We start from the raw sequence: 9,557 nt of genomic DNA, 5'->3' as shown, positions 1-9,557 counted from the left end.
AAACACGGAGCCTCCACGTAATCGCTCAACCTTTTCGAAACAGGAGGCGAGATCTCCCTCAAATCAAGCCTTACCCGCGTAGAACATGAACGGCATATTGCGCAATATAATTTTTGATATGAAAGAGAGAAAAAGAACCAGACGGTCAAGACCTGAGGTGAAACAACGACAATAACAACATCTGTATTTATATGTTTCCGATCTTGTGTCAAACTGACTGGCTAACATTGACTACTTCTGTTACTACCCCACTATCACTAGAAACTAAGCTGTCATTCCATTCTATTATTCTCCAAGTTTATCATTGACAGTTATATATATATATGTCTAGATTCCTACGTAATATTGTGGCAGTTTGATAAATTGCTCACAACAGATCAGCGACTAACTTGCTGAATACTTTGTGATTTGCATTGTTGAATATTGTTTTATTTTATAACTTTACCGAAGTCATCTGTGTCATAAATTTTCTAGCAAGAGAAAATTTGAATTTTCGTTTAGTGGAAGCCAACACAATTTTACCGATTTTTTCCACCCCCATCAGTAAACTGAGGATCGGTTTATGAATACAGTTCTATTTCCTTTCCTTTGTAATGACTTTCACAAAACTTGTAATAACTTATATATCTGACTTATCTTACATTGTAATAATTTACACAAAGCATGTCTTATCTTGTAATAATTTATACAAAACTTGTTTCATCTTACAATAATTTTCGCAAGACTTACCTCATAGTAACGTACAGAAAACTGTCTTATCGTGTAATAATTGATACAAAATTTGTCTTATCCTGCAGTAACTTTCATAAAACTTGCCTTATCTTTCAAAAAGATTCACAGGATTTATTTTGATAACATATACAAGACTCGTCTTTTCGTCTTATAGCTCATACGGGACTTGTCTAATATTGCTTTTCACAAGACTTGTCTTGAAATATATTCAAAATTTGTTTTGCAGTAACTCACACAAGACTTGTCATATCTTGTAAAAACGTATGTAAGACAGGTCCTGTCATAACTTTTCAAGGACATGTAATAACTTTCACTAGATTTCTCTTATTTTGTAATATTTGATGCAAGACATGTCTTATCTTCTAATAATTCACGTAAGTCCTCGTCTCATTTTGTAATAACATATATAATACATCGTGAAGTATATTTGCCAACTAAATGTGACGGTCCCATAGAGGATGATGCTACTGTTGTTTTTAGCCCTAGGAGGACACATCCTCCAGCTGGTTAACGACACACTGTCTGTGTCTGATTAGTATTTGCGAAGGGAAATCATCGTTCTCATCTCTAACCTGAGTTGGTGATTATCGCACATTGATGACGGGTTATTACTCAGAAACCCGGGTCTGTGTGTATCACGTAAGGCTAGAGATGGGAGCGATGACCTCCCCTCGCAAATACTAATCAGACACAGACAGTGTGTTGTTAGCCAGCTGGAGGAGGTGTCCTCCTGGGGCTAAAAACAACAGTAGCACCGTCATCTATGGGACCGCCACATTTAGTTGGCAAATACACTTCACGATTCCGTGCTGCTACTGTTTACTTCTCGCTCAGAGATTTAATATATATAATACAGTTCTTGTAGTAACTTTAACAAGACTTGGTATAGAGTTCTATATTTAAGAGATGAGGAATTATGCACATTATTTACCTTATTTACATTTGACGGATATTTGTCACCATCTCGTTAGTTCTTAACACAAGGCTTCGGCTGATTTACCCTCCAGCCTTCATCAGGTGTCTTGGGGGAAATTTCGAACCTGGGTTCTCATTCCTAGGGTATTTTTCGATCTTATTAATATACAAGTCACTCCCTGGAATCGAACTCGGAATCTTGGGGTTAGTAGCCTGCGCTCTTAACCACTACGCCATATGGCGTAGTGGTTAAGAGCGCGGGCGATTAACCCCGAGATTCCGAGTTCGATTCCAGGCAGTGACCTGAATAATAATAATAATAATAATAATAATAATAATAATAATAATAATAATAATAATAATAATAATAATGACATCGAAAGAGACCTTAGGAATGAGAGCCCAGGTTCGAAATTTCCACAAGACACCTGATGAAGGCTGGAGGGTATATCAACCGAAACGTTCTGTTAACAACAAACAAGACGAGGACAAATATCCGTCAAATGTAAATAATGTAAACAAAGACATGGTATATTTTGTAATAACTTATACTAACTTGTCTTGTAATGGATTAAAAAAAAATAGTCAGTGGACTCCTTCATTTAAACTCCGTTAAAGACAGTCTAGAGGTATATAGTTATGATATGATAGAACACAATGGTAAGATGGGTTACTTTCTTTTATGCATTTAGTGAGGATGGGACAAGCGGAGATGTTTAAACCTGATACAGGGTTAAATACAGATGCACATAATTTTTTCTCTTATTGGTAAAAGGCCTGAAATTTTTGTGGGGAGTGGATTTGTAGATTACATCAACTGTAGAGCTTAACAGGTATTTTATTTCATCGATCCCGAAAGAATTAAACGCAAAGTCGGTCTTGGTGGCGGACGAAATGCCGCGAAGCTTTTGATCCAGCGTGCATAATGATTCGGTTAGCTCGCCGCCGGAAGTAATGATGATGATGATGATGATGTTGATAATGATGATGATGATGATGATGATGATGATGATGATGATGTGATGCACGCACAAACATTTAAGAAGCAAAATGAAGAAAAAGTAAACAACTGGAAAATGAAACCACTGCATGGACAATGCCTCAGAGAAATCGAAGGAAAAGACAAGATAAACACTTGGAGATGGTTAAGAAAAAGCGGAACCCCGCTTTCGGAAGTGTCTTCAGCTCTGGTGTTGAGTGACATTTCTTCTTTCTCCTTTTTTTCTTCTGTTCTTTGGTTTCTTCGATGCAGCGTCAAGGAATGTCAGCGGGCGACTGATCATCCTGCCAAATTTCCCTTTAAATACTCACCGGTAGGCTCCAGAAGCCAGCACCAGCTAGTTATCACGTGACACTGTCTAAACTTCAACTGATCAATGGAGGAGAAGGGCGCGCAATCTTAACCCGTGCTCTCTCTAAACCTGCCTTCCAATAGTGTCGTGTTAGTTTCAGTTCCAACAGCTAGAGCCGACCAGCTGTTTGGTGGTACAAGCCTTCGAACCAGGATGAGGAGGCGCTATGAACGAGACCGCTACCTTTGCCCACCAAGAGCAAGGAACGTAAGATATTGTGGGATTTTACAATCCATTGTGGCTCCCTAATCGAAGGTCGGGGACCAGATATTGTTGTTGTGGAAGATAAAGAAAAAAGGAAACCAAGATTATAGATATTGCAATACCTGGAGATGCACGCATAAGTCACAAAGAATTAGAAAAGATTGAAAAGTACAGACTAAAAGACGAAATTGCAAGAATGTGGACTAAGAGTTGAGTGTCATTCCAGTAGTTGTAGGGGGACTCGGATCACTAACAACCAAGTTCAAGATATATGTCAGAGAAATTGGAATTGATATGAGAATAAAGCAAGCCCAGAAACTGCACTATTGGGGACAGCAAGAATTTTGAGATTGGTAGTTGGATGTTGAATGTCTCCCATGGTAATTAACAACCAAGTATAATGTCCGGAAAGAGACCCTGGGAGACCTCTGACAGCAGGCTGCTGTCCGCTCTCACAGAACCTACCAGAGCAAGCAAGACCGAATATTCTGAGAAGGAAAACAACAACAATAACAACAATGACAATAATAATAATAATAATAACAATGGTTTCAAATTTCGCCGCAAGGGCAGCAATTTTTGGGGAGGGAATGAGTCGATTACATCGACCCCAGTACACAACTGGTACTTATTCCATCCGAAAGGATGAACAGTAAAGTCGACCTCGGCGGAATTTGAACTCAGAACGTAGCGAGTGTGCAAAATACCAATTTCTTTCCTACTCACAAGGGGCTAAACACAGAGAGGACAAGCAAGGATAGACAAACGGATTGAGTTGATTATATTGACCCCAGTGCGTAACTGGTACTTATTTAATCGATCCCGAAAAGATGAAAGGCAGAATTTGAACTCAGAACGTAACGACAGACGAAATACCGCTAAGTATTCCATCTGGCGCGCTAGCGATTCTATCAGCTCGCTGCCAATGATAATAATAATAATAATAATAATAATAATAATAATAATAATAATAATGATAATAATAATAATAATAATAATAATAATAATAATAATAATAATAATAATAATAAAATGCCCTGATGCAGTACCAGGTAGTGGCTCTCATGGCTTCTGATCTTAACTGATTGGAAGTGTTATCATGTACATTGTTTTGTCTTGGTAAAAAGATGGCTACAGCAAATATTTGCTCAATACCACAGATTTGCTTGTCAGTTGTTTGACCTTAACCAGTTGAGCATGTCCCTTAGTGGCTGACGATATGTGCATCTCTGATCACGAGCAGAAGTAGTGGGGGAGCATCATAGCCATGTGTTGAGAGGGATTCTTTGGGGTTTGAATAATTCACCTCTGGAAACATGGGTGGTTCTTTCAACATCCTTAAACAACCCTTATTCAGGGACCTTTTGAGCGAGATGGGCTACTCAACCTGAAAAAAATTCTAACTGGGCCCCACCTGCAAGGTCATGTGCTGTTTATCTTGATATGAGATCACCATGTCGCGCACATATGGTTGTGATGCATGTGCCTGGTGTACCTTTATCAGACGGGTAGTCATGATGGGTATATTGGGCTTCGTATATTTTACCCCAGTGTCACTTTGATGGCATGCACTGCTCTCTCACTCAATAATAATAATAATAATTCTTTTATTCTTTTACTTGCTTCAGTCATTTGACTTCGGCCATACTGGATCAACGTCGAGCAAATCGACCCCAGGATTTATTCTTTGTAAGCCTAGTACTTATTCTATCGGAATCTTTTTGCCAAACCGCTAAGTTACGGGGACGTAAACACACCAGCATCGTTTGTCAAGCGATGTTTGGGGACAAACACAGACACACAAACATATACACATACATACATACATACATACATACATACATACAAACATACATATATACATGCACACACACACACACACCACAACACACACACCACAACACACACACACACACATATATATATATATATAATATATATATATATATATATATAATATATATATATATATATAAATATAATTTCTGTCTGCCAAATCCACTCACAAAGCTTTGGTCGGCCGAGGCTATAGTAGAAAACACTTGCCCAAAGTACCACGCAGTGGGACTGAACCCGGAACCATGTGGTTGGAAATAATAGTTTCTGAGAAATTTATATTTTCGCCGAGAAATACGGCGTATAACTCCAGATACGTTTCATTTCTTGCCGTAGAATCCTCATCACAGTGTATCTTCTCTATAACTTCCCGAAATATTAACGAAAGTATCTTACATAAAGTAAGCGTAGTTTGCAGAACTGTTTCTCTATAGATTTTGCTATTTCAATTTTCTGGTGTCTATTTTGATTGTAATCTTGAAATATTTGTCATAGTGAATAAATAACAGTTTGCATTACAGCATTGAATATTTACCATAATAATATCCATTCTTAAGAAGCCTACATGACGAATAATTACGTGAATCAACCACGAATAGAATACAGGCCAACGACATTAGCTAATGAAAGCTCGAAATGTTTAGAGGAAAATAACTTGTTCAAGGTCTCAATACAAAGGCTTGTACATAAAGAGGCTGCTGGAATATGTTGACCAGCAGCGGTAAAAGGTAGTATTTTTAATCTCAAACAGAAGCCGCAGAAATGTGTACATGGCAAGATAGCAAGACAGGCTTTCTACTGCTTCCATAGATGTCTCTTATTCAAATTGCACGAGATTCTCTAAACAGCTTACAATGTATTATTCAGTAGTAGTAGTGGTAGTGGTAGTAGTTGTAAAAGTTGTAGTAGTAGCAGCAGCAGCAGCAAAAGGCTAATGTATTATTCAAGCTTACAGTTCGCTTGAAATTTATATAATAGTTTCCTTCTTAAGATGCAAGTCGCTCAACAGACACACACACAAAGAAGCACACCCACACGCACACCCACCCACATACCACACGCACACCCACCCACACACACAAACACACACACGTACGCACGCGCACGCGCGCAAATACGAACGCACGCACACAAACACGAATACGTACACGCTTACATACAAATACTCACGCACACACGTAGACACACACACTCACGTACACACACACACAGACACACAAAAATACGCACGCATACACACGAATACGCACGCACGCATGCACACTCACACACACACACAAACACACATAAATACGCTCACACACACATACAAACACGCATGCACGCATACACACACACAAATGCGTACGCACGCACACACACATACAAACACAGACAAATACGCGTACACACACACACACACGCAAACAGACAAATACGCGTACACACACATACACACACATACACACACAAACACACACATTTTCATTTTCTGCCTCAATTTAAATCTATTGAAACCAAATGAACGCATCTATCTTTAATCTTCATTCTTTTGACTCGCTTCAGTCATTAGACTGCGACCATACTGGTGACCGCAGTATTAATTGGTTTATAAAGCCTGGTACTCATTCTGTCGGTGTCTTTTGCCGAACCGCTATGCCGCAGAGACATAAAGATACCAACACCGATTGTCAAGTGGTGATGGGCACAAACACAGATACAAAGAAACACACACGCGCGCGCGCATGCGTGCACACACACACATACGACGGGCTTCTTTCGGTTTCCGTCTACCAAATCCACCCACATGTCTTTGGTCGGCCCGCGGCCATAGTAGGAGATCCTTGGTGTGGCTGTGTGGCAAGAAGTTTGCTTCCCGTCATCATGGTTCCTGGTTCAGTCCCACTGCGTGGCACCTTGGGTAAGTGTCTTCTTACTATAGCCTCGGGCTGACCAAAGCATTATGACTGGATTGGTAGATGGAAACTGAAAGAATCCCCTTCATATATATATATTATATATATATATATATATATATATATATATATATATATTATATAGATATCTATATATATATATATATATTGTAGGCTATAGTAGAACATATTTTCTTAAGGGGCCACGCAGTAGGACTAAACACGGAACCATGTGGTTGGGAAGTAAGCTTCTTACCACCACAGCCACGCCTTCGCCTTTATAACTTATTTGATTGAAGTTTGGGTTAACTCAATGGGTATCTGGGAATTTCGACTGGGAACTATTATAAATCATGTTAGCTTCCAGGCATTAGTTTTTAGTTAATCAGACAGCATTTGACCGGCCACTTGACCAGCACATGACACTCTTTCCTTAACATAAAAATTGCTAAGCTTTAAAATGATACGAGAGAACAATTTTCTATCAGGAGATAGAGCTGGCTATGAACTGACTCGGAGAACACTTCACATGTCTTAGCCTCGCCATCGCCCGTGGTAATGCTGCGAGCGTATTAGCTTTCTTCAGTAGGTTCTGTTAAACCTTGTGGTGTGCGATCAGTTGCTGTGATAAAAAAAAAAAAGAATTCCCCACAAATGGTTTCAATACAATTTTAACAGAAATATTTGGAAGAATTAGATGAAAGTTCTCCGGTAATTTTCTTTCATGTAAATAAATGTTTATGCTTATTAAAAAATTTGCCAGCAAAATGACAATGTTCTAAAAGTTGTATGTGTTTATATGTTGTATACGAAAATAATAAATTTTGATCTTCTCATGCTACCTGAAGAAGAGATATTTTACCCGAAATATCAGGATGTTTCAAACGGAATTTTAAACCTTTCTGCATCTTTGTTATTTATTGTTAACGCCATATTTTATTCCGTTTTATTTCTAACTTACATTGCCATAAGGTTTTACTAAATCTCACCATATTTTTATTTCAGTTTTTGTTTCTATAACATTGAGAATGGCTAACACTGAAGACTAGTGGTTTTTTAAAATTATATATTTTACTAAATTAAACATGGTACACTTTCTGTATCACGAGTGATAGAAAAGATTCAAAATTTGAATATTAATTAATTTTTATCGTATTTAGTGGAATTGGTAGTAAGAGAGAGGGAGAGAGAGAGAGAGAGAGAGTAAACGAAGAGATGGTGTTGCAAAACAAACTAATCCGGGCTAAATAAATAAATAAACACTTCACAAAGTTTGTTATTTTCAGTAATGTTTGCTTAAATAATGGATTTAAGCAGTTGAAAGAAATATAAGAGAAAAATCTCCTGAGATTCTCTCAAGTAGAAATCTCTCTCTCTCTCTCTCTCTCTCTCTCTCTCTCTATATATATATATATATTATATATATATATATTTATATATATATATGTGTGTATATATATATATATTATATAATATATATATATATATATATATATATGTATATATATTATTATATATATATACATGTGTGTATGTATGTATGTACGTACTTTCACAAACCTATCTGTCTATCCAGTTAGCTAGTGGGCTATCTGTTCACCTATCTATCAGCACAGCACACAGCACGCACGACAAACAACACGCACATCGCACACACACACACACACACACACACACACACACACCACACACACACACACACAACACACACACACACACACATACACACACACAATACATACAGACACACAGACGCTGCAGAGACATGGTCAAACAGTTAAAGAGATGAAGTATTATTTCTCTTTCTCTCTCTCTCTCTCTCTCTCTCTCACACACACACACACACACACCCCTACCTACCTACCTACCTACCTACCTACCTACATACATACATACATACAAACATACATTTATACATACATGCATTCATATATACATACACAAGCATATAAACATATATATGAATATATACATACATCCATCCACACACACATACATACACGCAAATATACACACATTCAGGGATATATACAATACATATATAATATACACACGTAATTATATATGTATATAAATGTGTATATGTGTGTATATATAAATATATATCTATGTGTTTGTACATATATATATATATATATTTATACAACCCCTGAGGATATACATGCACATACACACATGTACATATGTATATATATATAACACATGTATATGTACACACGCGTACATATATACACAACACATGTTATATGTACACACACATATCTTAAAAAGCTGTTTCAGTATGAATGCTGCTACCAACATTCAACAGACTTCAAAAGACATAGGTTCCATTGTTAATAAAAGCCACGAGATCCTAACATCAGTTGGAAGCTTTCACAGTTACATCACGTCACACTTCGATGGTTTTGCTTCAATCCACCAGCAGGCGATATTTACAAAATATCTGGCGAACAAAAGATATAGTAAATCCTTTAATCCTGCAAGTTGTAATCACAATGTCGATTGTATCAAAATTCTGTGGAGGGATTTTTACGTATAATCTGTGTGTATCCTAAAATATCATCGTCGTAATATTATTCTATGTGCAACGATATCTTTTTTTTTTTTTTTTACCAAACCAATC

This window comes from Octopus sinensis, linkage group LG2 (assembly GCF_006345805.1).
Source record: "Octopus sinensis linkage group LG2, ASM634580v1, whole genome shotgun sequence".
Classification (NCBI taxonomy): Eukaryota; Metazoa; Mollusca; class Cephalopoda; order Octopoda; family Octopodidae; genus Octopus; species Octopus sinensis.
The sequence above is the reverse complement of the archived record's forward strand: the minus strand, read 5'-3'. Positions refer to the sequence as shown.